General features: G+C 49.5%; 1 protein-coding gene across 2 annotated transcripts in view; it reads right to left on the reverse strand.

Annotated features, from left to right (window-relative positions):
• The window catches only part of LOC133242428 (fibrous sheath-interacting protein 2-like), a 105,645-nt gene that overhangs the window by 49,701 nt on the left and 34,214 nt on the right, over nt 1–21,730 (reverse strand). The window lies entirely within an intron of this gene.

Below are 21,730 nucleotides of genomic sequence, written 5' to 3' on the forward strand. Positions count from 1 at the left end.
ACTAGACCACTGTCTACATCATTACACAAAAATAAACCCAAAATGAATTAAAGATTTAAATGTAACACCTGAAACCATAAAATTCTTAGAGAAAAACACAGGCAGTATAGTATGCCCTTTGACACTGGTCTTAGCAATATTTCTTTGGAAATGTCTCGTCAGGCAAGGGAAATAAAAAGCAAAAATAGACAAATGGATTACATTTTAAAAATCTTTTTCATAGTGAAGCAAACCATCAGCAAAATGAATAGGCAACCTCTTGAATGGGGGAAGATATTTGCAAGTGAAATACCTGATAAGAGGTTAATATCCAAAATATGTAAAGAATCACACAACTAAATATTTTAAAAATCCAGTCATATTAAAAAAATGGGCAGAGGACCTGAATACACATTTTCCTGAGAAAGACAGAGAGCCAAAAGACACACGAAAAGATGCTCAACATCGGTAATCGTCAAGGAAATGCAAATCAAAACCACAATGAGTTATCATTTCACACCCGTCAGAGTGACTGTCACCACGATAACAAGATCAAGTGTTCAAGAGGGTGTGCAGAAAAGGAGACCTTCATGCACTGTTGGAGGAAATGTAAAATTGGTACAGCCACTATGAAAAACAATTAGGAGGTTTCCTCAGAACATTAAAACTGGAACTACCATGTGTGTGTGCTAAGTTTCAGTCATGTCCGACTCTTTGCGACCCCATGGACTGGAGCCCACCAGGCTCCTCTGTCCATGGAGATTCTCCAGGGAAGAATTCTGGAGTGGTTGCCATGCCCTCCCCCAGGCGATCTTCCCAACCCAGGGCTCGAATCCAGGTCTCCCGCATTGCAGGTGAATTCTTTACTGTCTGAGCTACCAGGGAAGCCCATAATGGAATATTACTCAACCATAAAAAAAGAATGAAATCTTGCCATCTGTGACAATATGCATGGACCTAGAAGGTGTTATGCAAATTGAAATGTTAGAGAAAGCTAAATACTGTGTGATATATATATACTGTGAAACCTATAAAATGAAACAAATGAACAAATGAAACAAAACAGAAACAGACTCATAGATAGCAGAGAACAAACCAGTGGTCTCCTGAGGGGAGGGGAGTAGGAGGTTGGGTGAAATAGGTTAATGGGATTAAGAGGCACAAACTTCCAATCGTGAAATAATCACAGGGATGTAATATACAGCACAATAATATCGCAATAACTTTGTATGCTGAGAGATGGTTACTAGAATTATTGTGGTAATCAATTTTTACTGTATATAATGTTGAATCACTATGTGGTACACCTGAAACTAATATATCAACTATACTTTAGTAAAAAAAGAAAACTAAAAAAAAAAAACCCAAACCTATCAAAAGACAGAGATTAGCAGAGTGGATTAAAAATATTCTCCAACTATGTATGTCTATAAGAGATGCACTCACTTCATACATAATGACATACATAAGTTGAATGTAATATAATGGAACAAAGTATTCAAAGCAAATATTAATTTTAAAAGAAAGCAAGACCAACCATATTTATATCAGATGTAGTAGACTTTACTTGGTAGACACAAAGAGGCACATTACATAATGCTAAAAGGATCAATCCACCAGGAAACCAAATGATTCTAAAATATACATGCACCAAAACACAGAGCCTCTAAACACATGAAACAAAAATGATATAGAGAATGTAAAATATGACAAATCCACGGTTATAATGTGGGACTTACTAAATGCCCATCAACAGGAGATTCAGTAAATAAAAATTACGCTACACTCATGCTTATGCAGTAACTTAAGTGAAAGACTTGGAGCTATGTATTAACAACGTGTACTTTAAAAGCATAATATTGAGCAAAACCCAGTAAGCTGCAGAATGATATAATTTATTTGAAGTTTGAATCATGTTTATGGGTAACCATTTATGTAGTAGTAGCAGTATAAAATCCTGCATGAAAGAGAAAAACATTTAGGATAGTAGTACCCCTGTGGGGAAAGGGAGGTGAATGAGACCATGAAAGAATATGAAAGAGACTTTGACTTCATATTTCATATTTTATTTCTTAAAACCAAGTCTGACTCTTCTTTTACCCCTTCCTTTCCTTCGCTTCCCATCTCTTCTATAAAAATTTAGTCCTAAAGTCAATAGATGGGACAGAGCAAGATAGCTGTCCAAGCAGAGGAGTGGTGCTGGGTCGGGCTGCTCAGTTGTGGTAAGGGGGAAAACCATAGATGAAGGCAGCCTGGGGTGGAGTCAGAGCCTGAGAAGGATGTTTTTCTAGGGGGTTGATATGGAGAAGGAAACGGCAACCCACTCCAGTATTCTTGCCTAGAAAATCCCATAGATGGAGGAGCCTGGCGGGCTACAGTCCACGGGGTCAAAAAGAGTTGGACATGACTGAGCGACTTCACTTTCTTTCTTTGATTTGGTGTAAAGAATCAGAATCCAGGAGGAGAGAGGAAGGCATTACATTGATGAGCAGTTTATGAGCAGCTCAGTGTGGAGTGTCAGAGCCCAAGCTGGTCAATGAGGGTATTGTCACGGAAGGGTGGTCTAGCATGGGGATTCAGAGCGTGAGTAGGATGGAGGATTAGCAATGTGTGGGACAGCTAGGAGTATCAGAGTCTGTATTAGTTTTCTTGGGCTGCTGTAACAAAGCATCACAAACTGGACGGTTGAAAACGACAGAAATTTGCTGTCTCAGAGTCTTGGGGGCTACAAGCCTAAAAGCTTGGTGTTCGTGGGGCCATGGTCCCACAGTTCAGTTCAGTTCAGTCGCTCAGTTGTGTCCGACTCTTTGCGACCCCATGAATCACAGCACGCCAGGCCTCCCTGTCCATCACCAACTCCCAGAGTCACTCAAACTCACGTCCGTTGAGTTGGTGATGCCATCCAGCCATCTCATCCTCCGTCGTCCCCTTCTCCTCCTGCCCCCAATCCCTCCCAGCACCAGAGTCTTTTCCAATGAGTCAAATCTTCACATGAGGTGGCCAAAGTACTGGAGTTTCAGCTTTAGCATCATTCCTTCCAAAGAAATCCCAGGGCTGATCTCCTTCTGAATGGACTGGTTGGATCTCCTTGCAGTCCCAGGGACTCTCAAGAGTCCTCTCCAACACCACAGTTCAAAAGCATCAATTCTTTGGCGCTCAGCTTTCTTCACAGTCCAACTCATATCCATACATGACCACAGGAAAAACCATAGCCTTGACTAGATGGACCTTTTTGGGCAAAGTAATGTCTCTGCTTTTGAATATGCTATCTAGGTTGGTCATAACTTTCCTTCCAAGGAGTAAGCGTCTTTTAATTTCATGGCTGCAATCACCATCTGCAGTGATTTTGGCACCCCCCAAAATAAAGTCTGACACTGTTTCCACTGTTTCCCCATCTATTTCCCATGAAGTGATGCCAAAACTAAGACCAGATGCCATGATCTTCGTTTTCTGAATGTTGAGCTTTAAGCCAACTTTTTCACTCTCCTCTTTCACTTTCATCAAGAGGCTTTTGAGTTCCTCTTCACTTTCTGCCATAAGGGTGGTGTCATCTGCATATCTGAGGTTGTTGATATTTCTCCCGGCAATCTTGATTCCAGCTTGTGATTCTTCCAGCCCAGCATTTCTCATGATGTACTCTGCATATAAGTTAAATAAGCAGGGTGACAGTATACAGCTTTGACGTACTCCTTTTCCTATTTGGAGCCAATCTGTTGTTCCATGTCCAGTTCTAACTGTTGCTTTCTGACCTGCATATAGGTTTCTCAAGAGGCAGGTCAGGTGGTCTGGTATTCCCATCTCTTTCAGAATTTTCCACAGTTTATTGTGATCCCCACAGTCAAAGGCTTTGGCATAGTCAATAAAGCAGAAATAGTTGTTTTTCTGGAACTCTCTCGCTTTTTTGATGATCCAGAGGATGTTGACAATTTGATCTCTGGTTCCTCTGCCTTTTCTAAAACCAGCTTGAACATCTGGAAGTTCACAGTTCACGTATTGCTGAAGCCTGGCTTTGAGAATTTTGAGCATTACTTTACTAGTGTGTGAGGCGAGTGCAATTGTGCGGTAGTTTGAGCATTCTTTGGCATTGCCTTTATTAGGAATGGGAATGAAAACTGACCTTTTCCAGTCCTGTGGCCACTGCTGAGTTTTCCAAATTTGCTGGCATATTGAGCGCAGCACTTTCACAGCATCATCTTTCAGGATTTGAAATAGCTCAACTGGAATTCCATCACCTCCTCTAGCTTTGTTCATAGTGGGCTTTCTAAGGCCCACTTGACTTCACATTCCAGGATGTCTGGCTCTAGGTCAGTGATCACACCATCGTGATTATCTGGGTCATGAAGATCTTTTTTGTACAGTTCTTCTGTGTATTCTTGCCGTCTCTTCTTAATATCTTCTGCTTCTGTTAAGTCCATACCATTTCTGTCCTTTACCGAGCCCATCTTCGCATGAAATGTTCCCTTGGTGTCTCTAATTTTCTTGAAGAGATCTCTAGTCTTTCCCATTCTGTTGTTATTTTAACTAATTATATCTGGAATGACTCTATTTCCACATAAGGTCACATCCTGAGACACTGGGGGTGAAGACTTCAATATATCCTTTCCTGGGGACACAATCCAACCGATAACACTCTGCCCTTTGCCTCCCCCCCAAAACTCATGTCTTCTCCACGTGAAAAATACATTCATCACATTCTAATCGCCCCCCAAGTCTTAACGCATTTTAGGATCAACTCAAGTCCAAAATCACATCTAAATATCATCTAAATGAGGTATGGGTCGATCCTGGGGTAAAGTTTCTCTCCAGCTGTGAATCTGTGAAACCTAGAAAACAGTTACCTGCTTTCAAGATATAACAGTGGGACAGGCATAGGACAAACATTTCCATTCCAAAACAGGGAAACTGGAAGGAAAAAAAGCTGTTGCTGCTTTAAAACAGTTTGTAACACAACAGGGCAAATCCCATTAGGAATAACGGGTTTAGAAGAATTCTCTGTGGCTCTATCCACTGGCCCACCTCAGCTCTAGGTGGCAGCCCACCATCTGGAAAGAAGAGGTGGCCAGGCCCCCTGGCTCTCGGTGGTGTCCCCAAGCCCTGCGTGGAGGCTCTGCCCCTCAGACCCGAGCAGCTATGCTGCCCTCTGCTGCTGAGGACTTAGCCCCGCCCTCTGTAACCGGGAGGAAGCCCTGCCCTCAGGAAAGGAGGAAGTCTGAACCCTGAGCCCTGTGCAGAGACTCCAACCGCTGGACCCAGGAGGGAGCCCCACTCTCTGGAACCCAGAACATGGACAGTCCCCGGTGGCCACCTGCCTCCATCATGGGCAGGAGGCCTGCCCTCTGCAACCGAAGGAGCAGCTCTGCCTTCAGAGAAACAGGAGGCAGCCTGGCCCTCTGCACCCTGGGTGGTAACTTTGTCCTCTGATCTTTGTGCAGTGACCCCACTGTCTGATCTCTGGGCAGTGACACATCCTCTGATCTTTAGACAGAGATCCCACAATATCAGTCACTGGACAGTGACCCCACCCTCTGATCATTAGGCAGTGACCTCGCCCTCTGTTCTCTTTGGAGTGACCACACTCTCAGGCCTGGACTGCGGCCTCACCCTTTGATCTCTGGGCAGTGACCCTACCCTCTGATCTTTGGGCAGTGACTACCCTCTCAGGCCTGGGCAGTGACCCCAACTCTGATTATTGGGCGGTGGCACCACACTTCAGGTCTGGGGAGTGATACTACCCTGTTATCTCTGGACAGTGACCTCACCTTCTGGTATCTGGGCAGTGGCCTTGCCCTCTGTTCTCTTTGGAGTGACCACACTCTCAGGCCTGGACTGCGGCCTCACCCTTTGATCTCTGGGCAATGACCCCACCCTCTGATCTGTGTATAGTGACCCTGCCCTCTCAGGCCTGGACAGTGACCATACCCTCTGATCTCTGGGCACTGACCCCACCCTCTGATCTCTGGACAGTGACCACATCCTTTCAGGCCTGGACCAGCCCCACTATAGAGTTCAGGAGTGACCCGAACTCTCAGGCTTGGACCGTGAACCCACTCTCTGATCTGTGTGCAGTAACCCCACCTTCTCAGGCCTGCCCAGTGACCTCACCCTCTCTCTCTCTGGTTAGTTACACCTCCCCTTTGGCCTGGAGACTGACCACACCCTCCGATCTTTGGGAATTGACCTTTCCCTCTCATATCAAGGTGCTGACCTTCCCCACCCTCTGATCTCAGGGCAATGACCTCATCCTCTGATCTCTGTGCACTGACTTCACTCTGATCTCTGGGCAGAGATCCCACCCTCTGATCTCTGGGTATTGACATTACCATCTGATCTCTGGGTAGTGACTCCACCATCTCAGGCCTGGACAATGACTCCACCTACTCAGGCCAGGGCAGTGACGCCATCTCTGATCTCTCATTAGTGACCGCACCCTCTCAGAACAGGAGAATGACCATACCCTTTGATCACTGGACATCCCACCTTCTGATCTCTGGGCAGTGACCCTACACCTTGATCTCTGGTCAGTGATCCCACCCTCTAATATCTGGACAGTGACGACCCTCTGATCTCTGGGCAGAGATCCCACCCTCTGATCTCTAGACAGTGACCCTACCCTCTCAGGCCTGCACTGTGTCCTCACCCTCTGATGTTTTAGCAGTGATTCCCATAATCTCAGGACTAGACAGTCACCCCACCCTTTGATCTCTGGGCAGAGACTGATTTCTGGGCAGTGACCCCTCCCTCTAGACCTGCAGAGTGACCCCACTCTCTGATCTCTGGACAGTGACCCCACCCTCTCAGGCCTGTGCAGTGACCACACCCTCTGACTTCTGGGTAGTAATCCCACCCTCTGGACTCTGGGCAGTGACCTTATACTCTGATCTCTGGTCAATGACCCTACTCTGTTATCTCTGGGCAGTGACCCTACCTGCTGATCTCTGGGCACTGATCCTACCCTCTGATCTGTGAACAGTGACATCACCTTCTGATCTCTGGACAGTGACTGTACCCTCTGATCTCTGGGCAGATCCCACCTCTGATCTCTCAGCAGTGAACCCATGCTCTGATTTCTGAGTACTGACATCACCCTCTGATCTCTGGGCAGTGACCTCACTCTCTGATCTCTGGACAGTGACCCTCCCTCTGATCTCTAGGGTAAGATCACACCCTCTGATCTCAGGGCAGTAACCCAACCCTCTCAGGTCTGTGCAATGACCTCAGATTCTGACTTTGGTTAGCAACCCTCACACTGCCTGCCTGGAGAGTGACCACACCCCCTAATATCAAGGCACTGACCCCACGCTCTGATCTCTGGGCAATGACCTCACCCTCTGATCTCTGGGCAGAGATCCCACCCTCTGATCTCTGGATATTGACATCACCGACTGATCTCCAGGTAGTGACTCCACCATCTCAGGCCTGGACAATGACCCCACCTACTCAGGCCAGGGCAGTGACCCCATCTCTGATCTCTCATTAGTGACTGCACCCTCTCAGGGCTAGAGAGTGAACATATCCTCTGATCACTGGACAGTGACCCCACCTTCTGATCTCTGGGCAGTGACCCTACCCTCTGATCTCTGGTCAGTAATCCCACCCTCTAATCTCTGGACAGTGACGACTCTCTGGTCTCTGGGCAGAGATCCCACCCCCTGATCTCTAGACAGTGACCCCACCCTCTCAGGCCTGGACAGTGTCCTCACCCTCTGATGTTTCAGCAGTGATCCCATACTCTCAGGACTAGACCGTGACCCCACCCTCTGATCTTTGGGCAGACAGCTCATCCTCTGATCTCTGTGCAGTGACCTCACCTTCTCATCTATCTCTGATGTCTCGGCAGTAACTCCACCCTCTCATGCCTGGGCAGTGACCTCACGCTCTGTTCTCTGCGGAGTGACCTCACACTGTCAGGCCTGATCTGTGACCTCACCATCTGATCTCTGGGCAGACACCTCACACTCTCATCTCTGGACAGTGACCCCACACTCTGATCTCTGAACAGTAACCCAAGCCTCTGATCTCTGGGCACAGATCCTACCCTCTGATATATGGACAGTGACCCCACCCTCTCAGGCCTGGCCAGGGACCCGACCCTCTCAGGCCACGACAGTGACCCCATGTCTGATCTCTGGGGAGTAGCCCCACCCTCTCAGGCCTATACAAGTGACAACACCCTCTGATTTCTGGGCAGGAATCCCACACTCTGGTGTCTGGGCAGTGACACTACACTCTGAACTGTGGGCAGTGACCCCACTGTCTGATCTCTGGGCAGTGACCTTAGCCTCTGATCTCTGGGCTCTGACCCTAACCTCTGATCTGTGGACAGTGACATCACCAGCTGATCTCTGGACAGTGACTCTACCCTCTGATCTCCGGGCAGATCCCACCTCTGATCTCTCGGCAGTGAACCCATGCTCTGATTTCTGGATACTGACATCACCCTCTGATCTCTGGGCAGTGACCCCACCCTATGATATCTGCGAAGTGACCCCACCCTCTGGTTTCGGGGCAGTGACACCCCCCTCTGATCTCTCGGCACTGACCCCACCCTCTCACCTCTGGCCAGTGACCCCTCACCCTCTCAGACATGGACAGTGGCCTTACCCTCCAATGTTTTAACAGAGATCCCACACTCTCGGGACAAGACAGTGACCCAACCCTCTGATACCTAGATAGTGACATCACCCTCTGATCTCTGTGCAGTGACCTCGCCCTCTCAGACATGGACAGTGACCCCAGCCTCGGATCTCTGGGCAGTGACCCCACCTCTCAGACCTGGACAGTGACCCCACCGTCCCAGGCCTGGAGAGTGACCCCAGTAGTGACCTCACACTTTGTCTCTGATTAGTGACCTCTCCTCTCTGGCTCGTAGAGTAACCACACCCTTTGATGTTTGGGAAGTGACATCACCCTCTCATATCAAGTCACTGTCCTTACCCTGTGGTTTCTGGGCAGTGACCCCAACATCTGATCTCTGGGCAGTGACCTCAGCCTCTGATCTGAGCATTGACCCCACCCTCTGATCTAAGGATACTGACCCAACCCTCTGATCCCTGGGTAGTGACATCACCCTCTGATCTCTGGGCAGTTACCTCACCCTCTCAAGGCTGAACATGACTTCACCCTGTGATATCTGGGCACTGATCTCAGTTTCTCAGTCATGGAATTGACCCCACCCTCTCAGGCCTCTGCAGTGACCACACCCTCTGATTTCGGGGCAGGTATTCCACCCTCTGGTCTCTGGGCAGTGACATCACACTCTGATCTCTGTGCAGTGACCCCACCCTCTCAGGCCTGGACAGTGACCCCACCTTCACAGGCCTGGTCATTGACCACAGCAGTGACCTCACCCTTGGTCTCTGGTTAGTGACCCCTCCTCTCTGGCTTGGAGAGTGACCTCACCCTCTCAGATCAAGGCACTGATCTTACAATGTGGTCTCTGAGCATGGACCCACCCTCTGATCTCTGAGCAATGACCCCACCCTCTGATCTAAGGATAGTGACCCCAGCATCTGATCTCTGGATAGTGACCTCACCCTCTGATCTCTTGATATTGACCTAAACCTCTGATCTCTGGGCAGTTACCTCACCCTCTCAAGGCTGGACAAGACTTCACCCTGTGATCTCTGGGCACTGACCTCAGTCTCTCAGTCCTGGAAGTGACCCCACCCCCTCAGGCCTGTGTAGTGACCTCACCATCTGATCTGTTTGCATAGATGCCACCCTATTTTCTCTGGCAGTGACCCTACCATCTGAACTCTGGGCAGTGACCCCACTTTCTGGTCTCTGGGCAGTGACCCCACCCTCTGATCTATGGATAGTGAACCTGCCCTCTGAGACCTGGACACTCACCCCAGCTTCTGATCTCTGGGCAGAGATCCCATCCTCTGATATCTGGACAGTGACCCTCCCTCTGATCTCTGGCGAAAGATCCAACCCTCTGATCTCTGGGCAGTAACCCCACCCTCTCAAGTCTGTGCAGTGACCTCACCCTCTGACTTTGGTTAGCAACCCCTGCACTGCATGTCTGGAGAGTGACCACACCTTCTAATATCAAGGCACTGACCTTACCCTCTGGTCTTTTTGCAGTGACCCCACCCTCTGATCTCTGGGCACTGACCCCCACTCTGATCTCTGGGCAGAGATCCCACCCTCTGATCTCTGGATATTGACATCACTGTCTGATCTCCAAGTAGTGACTCCACAATCTCAGGCCTGGACAATGAACCCACCTACTCAGGCCAGGGCAGTGACCACATCTCTGATCTCTCATTAGTGACCACACCCTCTCAGGACTGGAGAGTGACCATACCCTCTGATCACTGGACCGTGACCCCACCTTCTGATCTCTGGGCAGTGATCCCACCCTCTAATCTCTGGATAGTGAGGACTCTCTGATCTCTGGGCAGAGTCCCACCCCCTGATCTCTAGACAGCGACCCCACCCTCTCAAGCCTGGACACTGTCCTCACCCTCTGATGTTTTAGCAGTGATTCCCATACTCTCAGGACTAGACAGTGACCCCACCCTTTGATCTCTGGGCAGACAGCTCATCCTCTGATCTCTGTGCAGTGACCTCACCTTCTCATCTATCTCTGATGTCTCGGCAGTAGCCCCACCCTCTCATGCTCAGCAGTGATCTCACGCTCTGTTCTCTGTGGAGTGACCTCATGCTCTCAGGCCCGATCTGTGACCTCACCATCTGAGCTCTGGGCAGTGACTTCACCCTCTCAGGCTTGGACAGTGTCGTCACCCTCTGATGTTTTAGCAGTGACCTATGCTCTCAGGACTAGACCATGACCCCACCCTCTGATCTTTGGGCAGACACCTCACACTCTCATCTCTGGACAGTGACCCCACACTCTGATCAGTGAACAATGACCCCAGCCTCTGATCTCTGGGCACAGATCCCACTCTCTGATCTATGGACAGTGATCCCACCCTCTCAGGCCTGACAGTGACCCCACACTCTCAGGCCAGGACAGTGATCCTATCTCTGATCTCTAGGGAGTAACCCCACCCTCTCAGGCCTGTACAGTGGCCACACCCTCTGATTTTGGGGCAGGAATCCCACCTTCTGGTCTCTGGGGAGTGACACTACCCTCTGATCTCTGGGCAGATCCCACCTCTCATCTCTGGGCAGTGAACCCATGCTCTGATCTCTGGGCACTGACCCCACCCTCTCATCTCTGGACAGTGACCTCATACTCAGAACTCTGAGTAGTGAATTCAGCCTCTGATCTCTGTGCAGTGACCCCGTCCTCTCAGATCTAGACAGTGGTCTTAACCTCCAATGTTTTAACAGTGAACCGGAGACCAGACAAGACAGTGACCCAACCCTCTGATCTCTTGAAAGTGACCCCAGCCTCTGATCTCTGGGCATTGACCCCGCCCTCTCAGGTCTGGACAGTGACCTCACCATCCCAGGCCTGGACAGTGACCCCAGCAGTGACCTCATCCTTTGTCTCTGGTTAGTGACCCCTCCCATATGGCTTGGAGAGTGACCATACCCTCTGATCTTTGGGAAGTGACCTCACCCTCTCATATCAAGGCACTGATCTTACCCTGTGGTCTCTGGGTAGTAACCCCACCCTTTGATCTCGGCTCAATGACCTCAGCCTCTGATCTCTGAGCATTGACCCCACCCTCTGATCTAAGGATACTGACCCAAGCCTCTGATCCCTGGGTAGTGACATCACCCTCTGATCTCTGTGCAGTGACCCCATCCTCTCAGACATGGACAGAGACCCCAGCTGCTGATCTCTAGGCAGTGACCTCACCCTGTCAAAGTTGGACATGACTTCACCCTGTGATCTCTGGGAACTGACCTCAGTCACTCAGTCTTGGAAGTGACCCCACTGCCTCAGACCTGTGCAGTTGACCTCACCTGATCTGTGTGCAGAGATCCCACCCTCTGATCTCTGGACAGTGACCCTGCCCTCTCTGACCTGGACACTCACCCCACCTTCTGATCTGTGGGCAGAGATCCCACCCAATGATCTCTGCACATTGACCCCACCCTCTCAGACATGGACAGTGACCTCATTCTGTGATCTCTGGACAGTGACCCTCCCTCTGATCTCTGGGAAAAGAACCCACCCTCTGATCTCTGGGCAGTAACCCCACCCTCTGAGGTCTGTGCAGTGTCCTCACCGTCTGACTTCGGTTAGCAAACCGCCCCACCCCACCCCAATGCATGCTTGGAGAGTGACCACACCCTCTAATATCAAGGCACTGTCCTTACCTTCTGATCTCTTCGCAGTGACCCCACACTCTGATCTCTGTGCACTGACCCCTCTCTGATCTCTGGGCAGAGATCCCACCCTCTGATCTCTGGATATTGATATCACCAACTGATCTCCAGGTAGTGACTCCACCATCTCATGCCTGGACAGCGACCCCACCTACTCAGGCCAGGGCAGTGACCCCATCTCTGATCACTCAGTAGTGACTGCACCCTCTCAGGACTAGAGAGTGAACATACCTTCTGATCACTGGACAGTGACCCTACCCTCTGATCTCTAGTCAGTGATCCCACTCTCTAATCTTGGGCCAGTGACGACCCTCTGATCTCTAGACACTGACCCCACCTTCTCAGGCCTGGACAGTGTCCTCACCCTCTGATGTTTTAGCAGTGATCCCATACTCTCAGGACTAGACAGTGACCCCATCCTTTGATCTCTGGGCAGACAGCTCATCCTCTGATCTCTGTGCAGTGACCTCACCTTCTCATCTATCTCTGACGTCTGGGCAGTAACCCCACCCTTTCATGCCTGGCCAGTGACCTCACACTCTGTTCTCTGTGGAGTGACCTCACACTGTCAGGCCTGATCTGTGACCTCACCATCTGATCTCTGGGCAGCGACCTCACCCTCTGATGTTTCACAGTCACCCATACTCTCAGGACTAGACTGTGACCCCACCCTCTGATCTTTGGGCAGACACCTCACCCTCTGATCTCTGGACAGTGACCCCACACTCTCAGGCCAGGACAGTGACCCCATCTCTGACCTCTGGGGAGTAACCCCACACATTCAGGCCTGTGCAGTGACCACACCCTCTGATTTCTGGGAAGGAATCCCACCCTCTGCTCTCTGGGCAGTGACATTACCCTCTGAACTCTGGGCAGTGACCCCGCTTTCTGATCTCTGGGCAGTGACCCTAGCCTCTGATCTCTGGGCTCTGATGCTAGCCTCTGATCTGTGGAAAGTGACATCACCATCTGATCTCTGGAAAGTGACTCTAGCCTCTGATCTCTGGGAAGATCCCATCTCTGATCTCCAGGCAGTGAACCCATGCTCTGATCTCTGGGTACTGACATCACCCTCTGATCTCTGGGCAGTGACCTCGCCCTATATTTCTGGGCAGTGAACCCCCTCCAGTCTCTGGGCAGTGACCCCAGCCTCTGATCTCTGGGCACTGACCCCCACCCTCTCATCTCTGGACAGTGACGTCATCTCAGAACTCTGAGTAGTGACCGCACCCTCTGATCTCTGTGCAGTGACCCCACCTTCTCAGACCTGGACAGTGGCCTTACCCTCCGATACTTTAAAAGTGATTCGGAGACGAGACAGTGACCCAACCCTCTGATCTTTGGATAGTGACTCCAGCCTCTGATCTCTGGGCAGTGACACCACCCTCTCAGGCCTGGACAGTGACCCCAGCAATGACCTCACTCTCTGTCTCTGGTTAGTGACCCCTCCCCTCTGGCTTGGAGAGTGACCACACCCTCTCGTCTTTGGGAATTGACCTCACCTTCTGATCTGTGTGCAGAGATCCCACCCTCTGATCTCTGCACAGTGAACCTGCCCTCTCAGACCTGGACTCTGACCCCACCTTCTGAGCTCTGGGCAGAGATCCCACCCTCTGATATCTGGACAATGATCCTACCCTCTCAGAGCTGGACAGTGACCTCATACTCTGATCTCTGGGCACTGACCCTCCCTCTGATCTCTGGGGAAAGATCCCACCCTCTGAACTCTGGACAGTATCCCCACCTTCTCAGGTCTGTGCAGTGACCTCACCCTCTGACTTTTGTTAGGAACCTCCACACTGCATGCCTGGAGAGTGACCACACCCTCTAATATCAAGGGACTGACCTTACCCTCTGATCTCTGGGCAATGACCTCACCTTCTGATCTCTGTGCACTGACCCCTACTCTGATCTCTGGGCAGAGATCCCACCCTCTGATCTCTGGATATTGACATCACCATCTGATCTCTGGGTAGTGACTCCACCATCTCATGCCTGGACAGCGACCCCACCTACTCAGGCCAGGGCAGTGACCCCATCTCTGATCACTCATTAGTGACCGCGCCCTCTCAGGACTAGAGAGTGACCCTACCCTCTGATCTCTAGTCAGTGATCCCACCCTCTAATCTCGGGCCAGTGACGACCCTCTGATCTCTGAGCAGAAATCCCACCCTCTGATCTCTAGACAGTGACCCCACCCTCTCAGGCCTGGACAGTGTCTTCACCCTCTGATGTTTTAGCAGTGACCCATACTCTCAGGAGTAGACTGTGATCCCACCCTCTGATCTTTGGGCAGACACCTCACCCTCTGATCTCTAGACAGTGACCCTGCACTCTGAACTCTGAACAGTGACCCCAGCCTCTTATCTCTGGGCACAGATCCTACCCTCTGATTTATGGACAGTGATCCCACCCTCTCAGGCCTGGACAGTGACCCCACCATCCCAGGCCTGGACAGTGACCCCAGCAGTGAACTCACTCTCTGTCTCTGTTTAGTGACCCCCTCCCCTCTGGCTTGGAGAGTGACCATACACTGTGATCTTTGGGAAGTAACCTCACCCTCTCATATCAAGGCACTGACCTTACCCTGTGGTCTGGGGCAGTCACCCCACCCTCTGATCTCTGGGCAATGACCTCAGTCTCTGATCTCTGGGCAATTACCTCACCCTGTCATGGCTGGACGTGACTTGACCCTCTGGTCTCTTTTCAGTGACCTCAGTCACTCAGGTCTGGCAATGACCCCACCCTCTGATCTCTTGATAGTGACATCACCCTCCGATCTCTGAACAGTGACATCACCCGATGATTTCTGGGCAGAGACTGATCTCTGGGCAGATATCCCGCCCTCTGATCTCTGGATAATGACACACCATCTGATCTCAAGGCAGTGACCTCACCAACTCAGGCCTGGACAATAAGCCACCTACTTGGGCCAGGGAGGTGACCCAGTCTCTGACCTCTGGACAATGACCCTACTCTGTTATCTCTGGGCAGTGACCAACCCTCTGATCTGTGAACAGGGACATCACCTTCTGATCTCTGGACAGTGACTCTACCCTCTGATCTCTGGGCAGATCCCACCTCTGATCTCTGAGCAGTGACCCCACCCTCTGAACTCTGGGAAATGACCTCACCCTCTGATCTCTAAGCATTGACCCCACCCTCTGATCTAAGGATAGTGACATCACCTTCTGATCTCTGAACAGTGACTTCACCCGATGATTTCTGGGCAGAGACAGATCTCTGGGCAGATATCCCGCCCTCTGATCTCTGGATAATGACACACCATCTCATCTCAAGGCAGTGACCTCACCAACTCAGGCCTGGACAATAAGCCACCTACTCGGGCCAGGGAGGTGACCCAGTCTCTGATCTCTGGGCAGTAACCCTACCCTCTCAGACCTGGGCAGTGACCTCACCCTCTCAGGCCAGGACAGTGACCCCACCTCTTATCTCTGGTTAGTGACTGCACCCTCTCAGGACTGGAGAGTGACCACACCCTCTGATCTCTGGGTGCTGACCTCAGTCTCTCAGTCCTGGAAGTGACCTCACCCCCTCAGACCTGTGCAGTGACCTCACCTTCTGATCTGTATGCAGAGATCCCACCGTCTGATCTCTGGACAGTGACCCTGCCCTCTCAGACCTGGACAGTGACCCCACCTTCTCGTCTCTGGGCAGAGATCCCACCCTCTCACGGCTGGACGTGACTTCACCCTCACTCTATCAGATCTGGCCATGATCCCACCCCTCAGGCCTGTGCAGTAACCTCACCCTCTGATCTCTGGGGAAAGATCCCACCCTCTGATCTCTGGACAGTGACCACATCCTCTCAGGCCTGGACTCTGCCCCCACACTCTGGTCTTTTGGAAGTCACCCTGAACTCTCAGGCTTGAACTGTGACCCCACCCTCTGATATCTGGGCAGGTATCTCATCCTCTGATCTCCAGATAGTGACAGCATTCTGTGATCTGGGCTCTGACCTTACCCTTTCAGGCCTGGAGAGTGACCTCACCCTCTGATATCTGGGCACTGACCTCAGCCTCTGATCTCTGGGCAGTGACCCCACCCTCTCAGGCTTGGGCAGTGACCCCACCCTCTGATCTCTGGGCAGAGATCATACCCTCTGTTCTCTGGATGGTTACCCTGCCCTCTAGGCCTGGACAGTGCCCCACCCTCTGATCTTTGAGCAGTCACACCACCCTCTCAAGCCTGGGATTTATCCACATGCTCTAGGCCTGGGCTATGACTCTACCCTCTGATCTTTGGGCAGAGACTGATTTCTGGGCAGTGGCCCCTCCCTCTCAGACCTGGACAGTGACCCCAGCCTCTGATCTCTGGGCAGTTACCTCAATCTCCGATCTCTGGGCACAGATCCCACCCTCTGATCTCCGCACAGTGACCCCACCTTCTCAGGCCAGGGCAGTGACCCCATCTGTGATCTCTTGGCAGTAACCCCACTCTCTCTGGCCTGTGCCGTGACCTCACCCTCTGACTTTGGTTAGCAACCCCCCACCCCATGCCTGGAGAGGACCACACCCTCTGGTCTTTGGGAAGTGACCTCACCCTCTGATACCTAGGCACTGACCTTACCCTCTGATCTCTGGGCAGAGAGCCCATCCTCTGATCTCTGGATATTGACATCACAGTCTGATCTCTGGGCAGTGACTCCACCATCTCAGGCCTAGATAATGACCCCACCTACTCGGGCCAGGGCAGTGACCCCATCTCTGATCTTTCGTTAGTGAGCACACTCTCAGGACTGGACAGTGACCCTACCCTCTGATCTCTGGGCAATGACCTCACCCTCTGATCTCTGGGCAGTTACCTCACTCTCTAAAGGCTGGACATGACTTCACCCTGTGATCTCTGGGCACTGACCTCAGTCTCTCTGTCCTGGAAGTGACCTCCCCCCTCAGGCCTGTGCAGTGACCTCACCCTCTGATCTCTGGGGAAAGATCCCACCCTCTGATCTCTGGACAGTGACCGCATCCTCTCAGGCCTGGACTATGCTCCCACACTCTGGTCTTTTGGAAGTCACCCTGAACTCTCAGGCTTGAACTGTGACCCCACCCTCTGATATCTGGGCAGGTATCTCATCCTCTGATCTCCAGATAGTGACAGCATTCTGTGATCTGGGCTCTGACCTCACCCTCTCAGGCCTGGAGAGTGACCTCACCCTCTGATATCTGGGCACTGACCTCAGCCTCTGATCTCTGGGAAGTGACCCCACCCTCTCAGGCTTGGGCAGTGACCCCACCCTCTGATCTCTGGGTAGAGATCCCACGCTCTCAGGCCTGGGAAGTGACCCTGTTCTGAATCCCTGATGCCTGCCCCAGTCTCATGGACTCTGGTGGCGGCCCCATCCACTAGCCCTGACTAGCAGCCCCATACCCTCCTTCACTAACTTTGAGCCCACCTGCTCACACCTGGTCAGTGGCACTGCCCACTAAAACCACATCTTTGGCTCTGGTGTCTGCATCCATGGCTCTTCCAGTTATTCTTCCTTCATGTGTTCCTCTCTATTCCTTCGAGGCCAGATTGAGCTGTAAAATTCTCAAAAACTCTGTCAGCCTCCCTGCAATTCACAGAACTCCATGCCATTGGTAAAGGGGTTTATCCACAGAGCTCAACTAGACAACTACATCTCTATTCCTAGCTTCTGCTGGTGTGGTTGATTGGATCCTAAAGTCATACTCATAACCTCTTATTAAAGATTGTCCAGCCACACCTTTGTTGTTCTCTTCAGAGTGACCTTTCTCATTTTTTGCAATGTGGTTAGGCTGAGAATGTTTCAAATCTTCAAATTCTGATTCCTTTCTGCTTAACAGTGTGTTCCTTAATTTATCTCTATCCTCTCTCTTCGTCTTATAAGCATTAAGGAGAAACTATACTACAACCTTTTACACCTTGCAAGGAAATTTCCTTAGCTAAATGGGGTCGCTAAGAGTTGGACACGACTGAGAGACTTCACTTTCACTTTTCACTTTCATGCATTAGAGAAGGAAATGGCAACCCACTCCAGTATTCTTGCCTGGAGAATCCCAGGGATGGGGGAGCCTGGTGGGCTTCCGTCTATGGAGTCATACAGAGTCGGACACGACTAAAGTGACTTAGCAGCAGCAGCAGCAGCAGTACCAGTCACTTTAGTCATGTTTAACTCTTGGTGACCCTGTGGACTGTAGCCCACCAGGCTCCTTTGTCCATGGGATTCTCCAGGAAAGAATACTGGAGTGGGTTGCCATCCCCTTCTGCAGGGGATCTTCCTGATCCACGGATTGAACTTGGGTATCTTATATTACAGGCAGATTGTTTACCGTCTGAGCCACCAGGCAAGAACCTCTCGAAAAGCACCTTTAATATTAATATTTCAAGCAAAATTCTCTTTGAGGCAATTTAGGCTTCTTCTATCACGAACCTCAAAATTCTTCTAGCATCTACCCATTTGTGTTTGTAGTCAGTCGCTAAGTCATGTCCAACTCTTTGTGACCCCATGAATTGCAGTCCACCAGGCTCCTCTGTCCGTAGAGTTTTCCAGGCAATAATACTGGATAAGTTTGTGCCATTTGGGGATAAAGGAATGGCAAATTACTTAAGTATTCTTGCCTTGAGAACCCCACGAACAGTATGAAAAGGCAAAAAGATAAGACACTGAATGATGAACTCCCCAGTCGGTAGGTGCCCAATATGTTACAGGAGATCAGTGGAGAAAGAACTCCAGAAAGAATGAAGATATGGAGCCAAAGCAAAAACAACAGCCAGCTGTGGATGTGACTGGTGATGGAAGTAAAGTCCAATGCTGTAAAGAGCAATACTGCATAGGAACCTGGAATGTTAGGTCCATGAATCAAGGAAAATTGGAAGTGATCAAACAGGAGATGGCAAGAGTGAACATTGACATTTTAAGAATCAGCAAACTAAAATGGACTGGAATGGGTGAATTTAACTCAGATAACTTTTATATCTACTACAGTGGGCAAGAATCCCTTAGAAGAAATGGAGTAGCCATCATGGTCAACAAAAGAGTCTGAAATGCAGTACTTGGATGCAATCACAAAACTGACAGAATGATCTCTGTTCGTTTCCAAGGCAAACCATTCAATATCACAGTAATCCAAGTCTATGCCCCAACCAGTAATACAGAAGAAGTTGAAGTGGAATGATTCTATGAAGATCTATAAGAACTTCCAGAACTAACACCCAAAAAAGATGTCCATTACATTATAGGGGACTGGAATGCAAAAGTGGGAAGTCAAGAAATACCTGGAGTAACAGGCAAATTTGGCCTTGGAGTACAGAATGAAGCAGGGCAAAGGCTAATAGAGTTTTGTCAAGAGAACACACTGGTCATAGCAAACACCCTCTTCCAACAACACAAGAGAAGACTCTACACATGGACATCACCACATGGTCAATACCAAAATCAGATTGATTATATTCTTTGCAGCCAAAGATGGAGAAGCTCTATACAGTCAGCAAAAACAAGACTGGGAGCTGACTGTGGCTCAGATCATGAATTCCTTGTTGCCAAATTCAGACTTCAATTGAAGAAAGTAGGGAAAACCACTAGACCATTCAGGTATGACCTAAATCAAATCCCTTATGATTATACAGTGGAAGTGACAAATAGATTCAAGGGATTAGGTCTGATAGAGTGCCTGAAGAACTATGGATGGAGGTTCATGACATTGTACAGGAGGCAGTGATCAGGACCATTACCAAAAAAAAAAAAGAAATGCAAAAAGGAAAAATGGCTGTCTGAGGAGGCCTTACAAGTAGCTGTGAAAAGCCAAGAAGTGAAAGACAAAGGAGAAAAGGAAAGATACACCCATTTGAATGCAGAGTTCTAAAGAATAGCAAGGAGAGATAAGAAAGCCTTCCTCAGTGATCAATGCAAAGAAATAGAGGAAAACAATAGAATGGGAAAGACTAGAGATCTCTTCAAGAAAATTAGAAATACCAAGGGGACATGTCATGAAAAGATGGGCACAATAAAGGACACATATGGTATGGACCTAATAGAAGCAGAAGATATTAAGAAGACATGGCAAGAATACACAGAAGAAGTATGCAAAAAAATCTTATGACCCAGATAACCACGATGGTGTGATCACCTAGAGCCAGACATCCTGGAATGTGAAGTCAAGTGGGCCTTAGGAAGCATCACTATGAACAAAGCTAGTGGAAGTGATGGAATTCCAGTTGAGCTATTTCAAATCCTCAAAGATGATGCTGTGAAAGTGCTGCACTCAATATGCCAGCAAATTTGGAAAACTCAGCAGTGGCCACAGGACTGGAAAAGGTCAGTTTTCATTCCAATCCCAAAGAAAGGCAATGCCAAAGAATGCTCAAACTACCGCACAATTGAAACTCATCTCACACACTAGCAAAGTAATGTTCAAAATTCTCCAAGCCAGGCTTCAACAGTACATGAATCATGAACTTCCAGATGTTCAAGCTGGATTTTAAAAAAGGCAGAGGAACCAGAGATCAAATTGCCAACATCCTCTGGATCATCAAAAAAGCGAGAGAGTTCCAGAAAAACATCTATTTCTGCTTTATTGACTATGCCAAAGCCTTTGACTGTGTGGATCACAATAAACTGTGGAAAATTCTGAAAGAGATGGGAATACCAGACCACCAGACCTGCCTCTTGAGAAACCTATATGCATGTCAGGAAGCAACAGTTAGAACTGGACATGGAACAACAGACTGGTTCCAAATAGGAAAAGGAGTACATCAAGGCTGTATATTGTCACCCTGCTTATTTAACTTATATGCAGAGTACATCATGAGAAATGCTGGGCTGGAAGGAGCACAAGCTGGAATCAAGATTGCCGGGAGAAATGTCAATAACCTCAGATATGCAGATGACACCACCCCTATGGCAGAAAGTGAAGAGGAACTAAAAAGCCTCTTGATGAAAGTGAAAGAGGAGAGTGAAAAAGTTGGCTTAAAGCTCAACATTCAGAAAACGAAGATCATGGCATCCGGTCCCACCACTTCATGGGAAATAGATGGGGAAACAGTGGAAACAGTGTCAGACTTTATTTTGGGGGGCTCCAAAATCACTGCAGATGGTGACTGCAGCCATGAAATTAAAAGTCACTTACTCCTTGGAAGGAAAGTTATGACCAACCTAGATAGCATATTCAAAAGCAGAGACATTACTTTGCCCACAAAGGTCTGTCTAGTCAAGGCTATAGTTCTTCCAGTGGTCATGTATGGATGTGAGAGTTGGACTGTGAAGAAAGCTGAGTGCCGAAGAATTGATGCTTTTGAACTGTGGTGTTGGAGAAGACTCTTGAGAGTCCCTTGGACTGCAAGGAGATCCAACCACTCCATTCTAAAGGAGATCAGTCCTCGGTGTTCTCTGGAAGGAATGATGCTAAAGCTGAAACTCCAGTACTTTGGCCACCTCATGTGAAGAGTTGACTCATTGGAAAAGACTCTGATATTGGGAGGGATTGGGGGCAGGAGGAGAAGGGGACGACAGAGGATGAGA

The sequence above is a fragment of the Bos javanicus genome, chromosome X (genome assembly GCF_032452875.1).
Source record: "Bos javanicus breed banteng chromosome X, ARS-OSU_banteng_1.0, whole genome shotgun sequence".
NCBI lineage: Eukaryota > Metazoa > Chordata > Mammalia > Artiodactyla > Bovidae > Bos > Bos javanicus.